The 11,388-nt window shown below is 49.0% G+C and overlaps 1 long non-coding RNA gene across 1 annotated transcript; it reads right to left on the reverse strand.

Moving 5' to 3' along the window:
- Positions 1 to 434: 434 nt before the first annotated feature.
- Positions 435 to 2,104, reverse strand: LOC135810734 (uncharacterized). The gene is made up of 3 exons (XR_010552353.1): positions 1,703 to 2,104; positions 1,445 to 1,610; positions 435 to 909 (listed from the first exon to the last, which is right to left on the reverse strand). It is a non-coding gene; the product is annotated as an uncharacterized LOC135810734 (long non-coding RNA).
- Positions 2,105 to 11,388: the final 9,284 nt, after the last annotated feature.

An 11,388-nucleotide genomic window follows, 5' to 3' on the forward strand; every position in this document is an offset into this window, starting at 1 on the left:
CCTAAGAATATAAAATATAATAATTCTAGGGAATTGTCATAGGGTATTTTTGGAAGGATGGAGACAGAGAGAGCACTGTTTGAACTGTTTGTCTCACTGTAATTACTCCAGATTATTGAATGTTGTATGATCTACTCTATATTTTCCATAATGGTTTTTCCTGATTTGCGGGATCTCTTCTTTTGCTGTTTGCGTGTTTACAGGAAGTGGCTGTCTGGTGTAACTGCACCAGATCCTGGGGAAATTAAGTCAGATGCAGAGGCAGGGTCGTCCAGTGATGCAACACTGCCGTTCTGTGTGCAGTGTTACCGCTAATACCCCCGGCGAAAACACAAAGACAAACACGTGAAAAGACTACAGTATTGACCGTTCTGCTAATAAATGCAGGACTGCTCCGACAGTCGATAATCGAAACACAGAGCACCAGCATGATGTTTTCATATAGGGAACCACACAACAGCTCAATTCTCAAGCCCAAAAATTGATGAATACAAATACAGAGCGACGCAACAAGAGATCATCCGGCAACCGAACAAACCTGGGTCTAATGCACTGAATAGTCCTAAAATACGCAGGCCAGACAAAGCAGTGCAAGCACATAATGTTACAAGGTACATGCATTGCAGAACAAAGTGTAACCAAAGATACACAGGGTTATAGCTGCACACTTGTGCATGTGCTCGCTCAGCCCAAGAACACACGATCATGATGATAGAAACAATCCGGGGGAAACACGCTAACACCGAAGTAAGCATCAACACGTAAATAGTGCAGCTCTGAAAAAATTACATTGACATGAACATTGGTGTGTCGAGTAGTGTCAGGCTTGAATAATCATCCAACCAAGACTTCATCAGGTCCCAGACGCTGAGATCGCACGCCGAATGTGAAGTGCATCTAGCCTTGAACCTGTCGCACAAGGCACACATATAATGGCAAAATGACATCCACTCTGATTATTTCCAGAGGCCAATCATGACAGAACACAGAAATGAAACCACGGGCTCAACCAAGTAAACGCAAAGGAAGTTAGTCAAAATAATCCATGCAGTGCTCTTTTAATTGCAGCGCTGATTGCAGTGTTGCGTCATGGCCCGATACCAGCTGAGCACAGACACAACTCCATTCGTCAGGGGCCAGGCATACTCTTTTGGAATAAAGTCATAAAGTACAGCGTTCCAATGACATTACGGGCACCTCGTGTAATTGCATGGTCTGTTCATCTGGCCGACTCGGCCACGCATGAGAGTGTGTGCATGTACATGCGCGCGCTTGCGCGCGTGCACACACACACACCATGTATTCGGTGCGTATGGTGTACCAGTTGCGGGACAATGAAGATAGAATCATTATCATGATGTTACATGTACATCTGCAGTGTATGTTTGAGTGTAAAGTAAATTTTATTTTATTGCACATTTCTTCGACACAACTAATTACTTACTTCACATGTTCGCATTTCTCATAATCGATCCACCTGCACTCCGTACCAGTCGAGGAAAAATTCTCCCAGATATACACTAGTCACCACAGCCATGTGATGACATTGGGATGGGCCCCAAGCAGTGCACGATTGCACTCTCTAGTTACAATAAATTTGGCCAGATTATCTGTGAAGACAAAATGCAATGCATAGCGGCAATCGATGGATGAAAAGAGAGTTTGTAAATACCCATATCTTTCCACTTGTTCAGGAGCTTACCTTTTGGAGTTCACATCGTTTACACGATCTCTCATGCTGTCTTGCACCTTGGTTTTGTTGACCATGGATACGCCAACCTAGAAAACATTCTACAGGAGCTACTAATGCAGAGCGTTTTTCACGCTCGATCTCGGCGATCTACCTTGTCACGCCAATAAAATCCTCCGTGATACTGGCTACAGTCACAAGAGACGTCTCAGTAAGGTAATGAGCACGACAACATCGTCGAGATCAAGGACAAAGAGAAAACAAAACACTCACTGAAAACAGCAAAGAAGAAACGAAGAAATGTACACGATTCCTATATGTTGCCACTGACAACTGGGTCGGTGGAGACGACGCTACTTTTGTTTGTCCCCAGTGGGATCGTTGTTATGCGTATCGAAGGAACTGTGACGTCATCACTTAACAGCCCCATTAAACAGAAAGTGAAAATGTGAACATACCAAACAAGAGCATGTACTGCGACAACAATAGACAACCAAGGGACAAAACTAACGAGTTGTTGACGATCAATTGAAGACTCCAAGTGTGAATTTAGCGTTGACTACACCATCAGCACCACCACCACCACCACCGTTGGCGGGTTGACTACACGATCAGCACCACCACCACCACCGTTGGCGGGTTGACCACACCATCAGCCCCACCACCACCACCACCACCGTTGGCGCTGCGCTCTGTGGCTGATCACACACTGAGTGTATACGAGTCGTACTGAAAACAATAATATAATTCAGCGGCCGAATTCTGCTGCTCACCGTCTTCTAAGTGTGATTTAAATTGATTTTGTTCACTGAGGTTAGGCTTGTTCTTGTTTGCGGTGTTGTTATCACCTCACTTGCAATGCACATGTAGTACTACATGTACATGTACATGTATGTACGATTCATTGTACTTGGTCATGTTCTTTTTGCCTGTATTCCATCTGATGATAATGCGATAGGCCTGCGCGGATAATGCTAGTTATTTTGCGCGATAATGCTAATGGCAATGCCAGAAAAACTGTAAAGAAATGCTACTTGTAATGCTGCTGTTCCTCTGTAATACCAGCAATTCACCAGTAGTAAGTATGGAAAAATGGCTTGGTTTGGGCAGTATTGTGCACGTTTCGTAGTTCTGCGTAGACGGCATGGAAAATGCTAGAAAATCATGATCATAATGCTAATTTTATGCTGCTATTGCTCCATACAATCCCTTGCAGCTAGCTGTCTAGCGAGAAAAGTCTCGAGTGGAGGCCTCTCGTTCTGCTTGCTCATTCGCTTGGCATTCAGTAGCACTTCATCGCCAAGGACTTCAATTCAAAACAGTTTTCACACTGCACTTCAAGCCTTTTTCCTGGTGAACTTGCTGCAAACGTATACGCTAGCATTATCCGCCCAGGCCTATAATGCGATGATAGTACAAGGGAGAGACCTTTGAGGATGTTGATGATAAGGAGCCTGAATCATTTTCTTTTCTTGTATTTATTTACATTCTTGTCTCCGAGAACCTTTTCTCTATTTGCAAGAGACATGACATTGCAATGTTCATGTAGATTGATTGTCTCGGAAAAACTTGCGTCCAGGAAACGGCTTTCACGACTCCATACTTGCGGCTTTTCAGCATTGCTATAGTGTTCAGGGCTTCGCCAGCAGAGCATGGCGGCCGGCAGAGAAATTGGCAGAAGTTGGTACGTCTCTGGTATGTTTCATGAATCATGCATGCTTGGTATAGGTGTGTGGATAAAGATAGGGAACCGGATTCAAGGCAGTGCTTGCCATAATGCTTGTACAAGTACAAGTATGGTTCTGCCAATTTCACTGCTTTTCGAGCAGAATCTGCCAATTTCACTGCTTTTCGAGCAGAATCTGCGAATTTCACTGCTTTTCGAGCAGAATCTGCCAATTATTACTTTTTTCAAGCACAACTGTGTCCGCCAAGGGCGCATGTGGTAATGTACTATGTACAGTGTCTACTGTAAATGTATTACTCAAGTCTGTGGACAGCAAATGTTTTGCTCTGTTAGAGCTCATCAGCACAGCTCAGAGGACCGAAGCGCAGGTCTTCGCAATGAAATACGTTTCCGTAAAGCAAAGCATATTAATTTTATAAAGAGCAGTAAATGTATTACCGTATTTCCCCGTAAGTAAGTTCTCCCCAATGACTAAGTACCCCCTATAATATACTGAAGGCAGGGCCGTAGCAGGCGGTGCGGCAGGTCCGGCAGCTGCCGGACCAAAATTCGGCCAAAAAAAAAAAAAAAAAAAAAAAAAAAAAAAGCAGGAGCTCACACATGTAAGCAGCTCAGGATGTCCACCCATAATATGTGCAATAAGTAGAGGTAGTGAGGTATAAGTAGAGGTAGTACATGGTAATAGCAAGAGGATATACATGTACTTTGAAGTTTGAACTCTAGTAGTATTCATGTACATGACTGTCATGTACATGTTGTTGCGAATACCATGTACATAGATCCATGTGGGTGTTGTCCTGTACTTTATGACCTCCTGCCATTCCTCCATTGCAATGTCCTTTCTCCTCCTCCAAGGGACCAAAGGTCCATTTTTGGTTCTTTTATCACATACGTTTAGATACTGTTGCTATGCCTTCATAGGCTTTAACAAGTTCTGTTTGGACGGACACAACATGCTGATGCCCTTTTCCCTGACTCATGCAGAACATCCTTCTTCCTTTTCTCGCCCTATGTCACTCTGCATGGTCACGATTACATGCATGTACATACACGTACAATCATGTACATTTTGTACCTGTACACCGGCATATGTCACGGTAGGACTACTAGGAGTGTGGGCTCGGGGGGGGGGGGGGGCATCGAGGTCGGATCTTGCCGGACCAACCAAAATGGGGCTGCTACGGGCCTGTGAAGTATATTTTATTTTGCATAACTCCAAAAGAGTTGGCACCTATGAATTCAGGGGATGGCCCACGCCTGGTAAAAAGAAAAGAAAGAAAAAAGAATGCTTGGCACCTATGAATGCAGGGGATGGCCCACGCCTGGTAAAAAGAAAAAGAAAAAAGAAATCATAACAAAGAAAACTAAAGAAAAAAGAATGTTTGGCACCTATGAATTCAGGGGATGGCCCACGCCTGGTAAAAAGAAAAGAAAGAAAAAAGAATGCTTGGCACCAATGAATGCAGGGGATGGCCCACGCCTGGTAAAAAGAAAAAGAAAAAAGAAATCATAACAAAGAAAACTAAAGAAAAAAGAATGTTTGGCACCTATGAATTCAGGGGATGGCCCACGCCTGGTAAAAAGAAAAAGAAAAAAAAGAAATCATAACAAAGAAAACTAACTAATAGCGAAAACAATACAGCCCTATAACAGGAGGTGAGGGTTAACCCAGACGACACTCAGCATTCACTAAAGCTGAGGGGCACTCCAGCTGCTGCTCCAAAGGTGCTCGCCTGGATCGATGACCTCTTAAGCTTGCAATCGCCGATCTGATGAGGGCAAACCCTAGGCGGCAACGGAGGTGAGCCATCACCATGGAGAACGGTTCCTTCCGCTTCTCGGCCAGCATTGATGCACTGCGCTTGAGGAAAGCAGAGGCAGCCTTGCCTTGACCACCGGACGCACAAAACACCAAGGGGACGAACGATGCCTTCTCTACTTCCCTAACACGCTCTTCATAGTGTCGCCGTTTCTCCTTCTCGTGCTTAGTGAACGTGCTGTTGAGGGAGGGAGCGGTGTTCGATCGGACAAAAGGGTTAAATACCCGGACATCAAAGAATGTCCTCTCGAAACGGCCGCCCCACACCTCGCTGATTGCAGTACGATGCCTCATCCGTTCCCCGGAAAGTGGCTGGAGAGACGGCTCCACACTTACGTCATGTGCGACGCGTTATTATTATTGTTATTATAGACACAATCTCATAGCATGTGACAAGCATAGCTAATGCAGGGACAGAATCCCCTTAGACAAGGGCGTTGAGCCAGCGTGAAAGCAGTGAGGCGGTGATGTCTCGCAGCTCGTTATGCCGGAGTGACGGATACCCTCCAATAGGGCACGACAGGGCATGCGCGGTGCTGAATGCCTGACCACAGACGCAGGCGGACGGCAGCATTGGGGGGATCCAGCCGTAGCGAACATGGATGGCGTCGCGAAATATCAAAAATACACTCTCCACTGCCGAGGTTAACACCCCGAAAGACAGTTCCCCCCGAAAGATAGTAAGTTCGTACCCGTCCTACATATACAGACACCGTACAGTACATACATCATACATGTATGCACGGACACTAGAGTTGCGCAGGCTTCCCACTGCGTGTCATTTACCCCCGTTAAAAAGGTACTCCCCGAAAGATAGTACCACCCCCGAAAGTTAGGACCAGCTGACCAGCTCCCCCCATACCTGGAAGCAAATTGCAACATCACAGTTGGGACCCACGATTCAAACTCGTCTGCACAAATTGTAGATGCTACATATGAACAAGTGGTGCATTTTAGGCCTAACCTACTTTTCCTCCCTTCCGGGTCAGTCGGATCAAAGTTTGTGAAGCTCCTTGCAACACTCTACAAACGGTTTGGTGACAAATGTGCAGGTGAAGGCAAGTAAGTCTCTGAAAGCAGCTGCAGTGGCCACTCAGCTGCTCCTGCAATGTCCGCACCGCTCTGCAACCAGACAGGAGCACATCACCTGTCTACAGCGCCGCATGCTACTCTGGAGGAAAGCAACATCAACGAACTGATGATAGAAGCCCGGACTATCCAATCTCTAGTGCAATTTTCCACAGCCTTCCAAGGCAAGGCTCAGCCGCAGGACCAAGCTCGTACCTTTGCCAACCTCATCACCACAGGCAAAACCAGTGCTGCAATCCGCACGTTGTCTGAAGACCAGAAGGGCGGAGTACACTCGGTGGGCACCACCATCAATGGCCAGACAGTTCTGGACATTCTCAAGAGCAAACACCCTCCCGCGGCCCCAGCAAATGCGACGGCGATGATTACAGGCGATGTCCCTCCGTCACCGCATCCAGTGCTCTACCCCAACATCACCCGGGAAGCCATACGCGAGGCAGCCCTCCACACACAAGGTGCTGCAGGACCCTCTGGACTAGACGCTGCGTCGTGGCGCAGAATGTGCGCAGCTTTTCACGGAGCATCTCATGATCTCTGCGATTCACTGGCCAGCTGTGCCCGCCGCATCGCCTCATCCTATGTTGACCCCACAGCATTGGAAGCTTTCTTGGCCAGCCGCCTCATACCACTGGATAAACAACCAGGTGTCAGACCAATTGGGATCGGAGAAGTGGCCCGTCGCATCATCGGGAAAGCCATCCTGCGATGCGCCTCATCTTCAATACAGAAGTCAGCTGGCTGCCTACAGCTATGTGCGTGTCAAGAGTGTGGCATAGAAGCAGCAATACATGCTATGCAGGCGCGTCGGAACGACTTTGGAGTTGGGGCGGCCATGGAAGGGGGGTCCGGGGGTCGTCCCGCGGGCAAAAAATTCAAAAATTAAAGCCAATTGCAAGCATTTCCGTGCATTTGGTGCCATTTCAGTGTACGGTAACTACAATGAAAGACTTTTTGATTCTGCAAAAAACCAAGAAGATGCTACGATCGGGGACAAACATTACCCTCCCCCGGGAAAAAACTTCCAAAAATTGAAGCCAATTGCAAGCATTCCCAGGCAGTTGGTGCCATTTCAGTGTACATGGACTTTTGATTCTGCAACAAACCACGATCGGGGACAAGGATTTGCCACATTTGCGCTGAGATCATCGCGCTTTGTTGCAGTGTGCTAAAAAAAAAAAAAAAAAAACCGGCCGAAAAAGTCGCCGGGGCGGCCATGACCGCCCCGGCCGGTGCGGTTCCGACGCCCTTGCTATGCAAACAGCATTTCAGGAAGACGAGGCGGAAGGCGTTCTGTTTGCAGATGCGTCAAACGCATTTAACGCCCTTAACAGTGCTGTCTCACTGCACAATATCCAGCACACCTGCCCCACCATTGCTCCGGCACTCATCAACGGCTACCGCAGCCCGACTCGGCTGTTTGTGGATGGTGAATGTCTCCTGTCTTGTGAAGGCACCACGCAGGGAGATCCACTAGCCATGGCTATGTATGCCCTGGCAACCGTTCCTCTCATCCAGGAAGTGTCTCAGAGCGGAGCACTCCAGTCGTGGTATGCAGACGACTTCACTGCCGCTTCCACCATTCGAAAGCTGCATCACTGGTGGTCACTGCTTAAGGGGCAGCCTACCCATAAATTTCATATGTCATTCAATTGACCGTAACTTTGGTGTTTCTCAATGGATTTGAGTGAAATTTTGACCACACACTTCTGCTACTATGCTGGCCCTCAGGACATGATTAACAAGTTCTTGCGCCTCACTGACAGGCTTTCCAGGCCGGAAAAACTCAAATTTCCGGCATAGTGCCACGGTGTGCGAGCCACCCAGGAGCCAAACAAATGCATTTACAAATTTTTCACATTTTCGTGCCCATTCTGTCCGTGCGCGGGACCCAAACCTAAACAAGTCCAGAAGCAGCCATGGGTGATGGGGTAGGGCCCCTCAACGTGGCCCTGGAATCTGTCACAACGGAACGAGTGGGCGTTCTCTCACAGACTCACACAGACCCAAGTCAATTTTTGAATTTTTTTAGATTTAGCACGTGCTACGAGGTCGTACCTTTGATACAACATCCAGTGCTGGGACCTCCACAGCAAGCCATTTCCACAGCGCTGCACACCAAATCCAGGATACCCTCAGAAACCGGCAAAGACTACCACTCACGTTTCACTACTGCCTAGTACTGAATGCTACCTGACTTCTTGACACGACTCAAACTTGCCAAAGTCACTAAAATAATCAACGTCAACTACAATAATCAAGCTACATATCTGCAACGTCACGAGGGTGCTGGCAAAAGTCCTGCTGCACAATACGCGGTTTTAACGTGATTTTTTGGATTTTTTTGGACTTGGAGCGAAATTCTGCACACTTTCGCGTGTTTTCATGATACGACAAGCTGCGCACGGTCTGCTCACATTCAAATACAGTGCTGCCAACAAATGACAGCGTGCAACAAAAAAATCTTTCCTTGCAAGGGCACATTTTCGGCCATAACTCTTGAACGGCTGGTCAGATCGGGACACAATTTTCAGAGAATTTGCAGCTATTCATGCTCTTTCAACTGACGTAGCACTCAATATGAATTTACAAATTCGATTTTTCAGCGAATTATAGGGGTAGTCTACCACCTTTTAAAGCAGCGAGGCCCAGCATATGGGTACTTCCCCAATGATGCCAAGTCGGCCCTTGTTGTGAAGCCGGAGCATCTTCAGGAAGCAGAATCCCTGTTTGCTGACACGGCAGTCCAGATTCGCACGGATGGCTGGCGGCATCTCGGTGCGGGACTTGGGTCTCCCGAATTCTGCAAGCAATATGTCACAGAGAAGGTAGAGACATGGGCGCTAGAGGTTGGACGACTGGCTGACTTCGCCACCACTCAGCCACAAGCGGCATACGCTGCTTTTATTCATGGCCTCCGCCACAAGTGGTCGCTTGTGGCCCGGACGGTCCCAGGCATCAGCGGACTGCTAGACCCGCTGGAGCACTCCATCCGACAGCGGTTCATCCCTGCTCTAACCGGTCGCCCCGCACCTGGTGACGAAGAGCGCGCCATACTGTCCCTCCCGTGTCGAGAAGGTGGTCTTGGTCTCATTGACCCGAGGTCTTTGACGGAACAATACAATATGTCTGTCGCTGTCACCAACATCCTCGTGAGCCGGATACTGGACCAAGACGCCAACATGGACGAAGTGCCCACCACCATCCATGCTGCCAAGCTAGCTGCAGCAGCAGCAACTAGGAGAGCCGCTCGAGACCGAGTCAGTCAGCTCCTGGCCACATGTGATGCGCCCACCCAGCGAACCCTGGGGATGGCGGCCGAGAAAGGAGCGTCAAACTGGCTCACTTGCTGGCCCCTGAAGCAGTTCGGGTTTGTCCTCCACAAAGGCGCCTTCAGAGACGCACTCTGTCTGCAGTTCGGCTGGGTCCCTCCCCGCCTGCCATCCACTTGTGTGTGTGGCAAGGCGTTTAACACCAGCCATGCTCTTTCGTGCCCAACTGGTGGATACCCGGCTCTCCGCCATAACACGATCCGCGACCTGACAGCCGACCTACTTCGTGAAGTGGCCACGGATGTGAAGATAGAACCTCCTCTGCAGCCCTTGGAGGGTGAAAGGCTCCGGTATCGCTCTGCCGTCTTGATGTGGCGGCATCCGGTGTCTGGGGAAGTCGTTTTGAGCGCACGTTCGGTGATGTTCGGGTTTTTAACCCTCATGCGCGCTCGAACACTTCCTCAACTCCCGCGTCCACCTATGCCAAGCACGAACAGCAGAAGAGAAGGGCCTACGAAGAACGCGTCAGGGAGGTGGAGCATGCTTCCTTTCTCCCACTGGTATTCAGTGCATCTGGTGGGTGCGGCAAGGTAGCCCACGCTTTCCTGAAGCGTCTTGGCCATTATAGTTTCGGAGAAGCGGCATGAACCCTACTCCTCCGTCATGTCCTGGATCCGCTCCCTTGTCTCCTTTGCTTTGGTTCGATCCTGCAACATGAGCCTCCGTGGTCATCGTGCTTCTCCCTACCGCAGTCGTTTGGATGCTGCCAGTCCTGTTGTGCTGGCAGTCAACGACTGTTAGTTGCGTGACTGAGACTCTTGCGGAGTAGCCGTGTCTAGCCACACTTTTATTATCCGATGATCTTGTTTTGTTTGCTATGATTCCGTGATCTTCTGTTGGTTGCTTTTCTGCTGTGCGAATAAATGCAGTGTCCACACATAAAAAAAAGAAAAAAAGTAAGTACTCATGTGGCTGCTAAGTTCGAAAGTAACTAGTACGTACTAACTAATATTACTTACGGGGAAATACGGTATGTACAATGCCTACTGTAAATGTATTACATGTATGTGTGTGTGTGTGTGTGTGTGTGTGTGTGTGTGTGTGTGTGTGTGTGTGTGTGTGTGTGTGCGTGTGTGTGTGTGTGTGCGTGTGTGTGTGTGTGTGTGTGTGTGTGTGTGTGTGTGCGTGTGTGTGTGCGTGTGTGTGTGTGTGTCTGCTGATGCACACCAAGCGGTGCGTATTCAATGCTTGCGTTCTGTCCCTGCTGTTGTATGGCTCTGAGTGCTGGACGCCCCTTCAACATGACCTGCAGAAGCTCTCAACCTTCAGCATGAGGTGCATCCGATCCATCCTCGGAGTCTCTCGAAGCCGGATGTGGGACGGACACATCACCAATGAAGAGCTGCTGGTGCGCTGGGGAGACTCCGAGACGATTAAAGACAAAATTGCACATCGGCGGTTGGAGTGGTTGGGGCATGTGGCGCGGATGCCGGACAACCGCATCCCAAAACAGGTACTGTTTGGCTCCTTCTTGCAGCGTCGCCCAGCACATGGCCCACGCCGCAGATGGAAGGACTGTGCTGTCCGGGATCTACGTGCCCGTGGCGTGGAGGCATCATGGTATGATGTTGCATGTGAGTCCCGCGCGGAGTGGCGCAACACCTACCAAGAGCCTGACAATGTGCCTGAGCCTCCGCCCCGAGTGGTATGTACGGTATGCGGACGGGATTTTGCACGGAAAGGAGACATGGCTCGGCATAAGTGTCTGGAGGAGCGTGCGCGGCCTGTGTCTGAGCAGCGGGGCGCCAGTCAGTGCGGGCGGTGTGGGCGGTGG

The sequence above is a fragment of the Sycon ciliatum genome, chromosome 2, assembly GCF_964019385.1.
Source record: "Sycon ciliatum chromosome 2, ocSycCili1.1, whole genome shotgun sequence".
In the NCBI taxonomy this organism is placed as follows: Eukaryota; Metazoa; Porifera; class Calcarea; order Leucosolenida; family Sycettidae; genus Sycon; species Sycon ciliatum.